A 325-nucleotide genomic window follows, 5' to 3' on the forward strand; every position below is an offset into this window, starting at 1 on the left:
AAAAAAAAAAATAAAAAAGTACGTTTTCCTCTGCAGCCTGAGTGTACTGTTTCCTTCTCTGCTCCTGCATTGTCTCCCAGACCGCATGTTGTATTTTTCTGCTCACTTGGCATTGGAGCAATAGAGGGCTGGTCAGGCCCGGCTTACCTGGACACAGGTGTGCACTGGCTCTGGTGTCCTCTCCTGTCCTCTTGAATGCTGTCAGCGTCCTCCTCTCAGTTCTTAAGGGTGGGGAACAGAATCCGTGCACCAAACTTGGCTGATGGGGTGGCCCCCATGGGGACTGTACCAGAATCTTCTCTCCCTGCAAGGATGGCTAATCACT

The sequence above is a fragment of the Galeopterus variegatus genome, unplaced genomic scaffold, assembly GCF_000696425.1.
Source record: "Galeopterus variegatus unplaced genomic scaffold, G_variegatus-3.0.2 Scaffold6947, whole genome shotgun sequence".
In the NCBI taxonomy this organism is placed as follows: domain Eukaryota; kingdom Metazoa; phylum Chordata; class Mammalia; order Dermoptera; family Cynocephalidae; genus Galeopterus; species Galeopterus variegatus.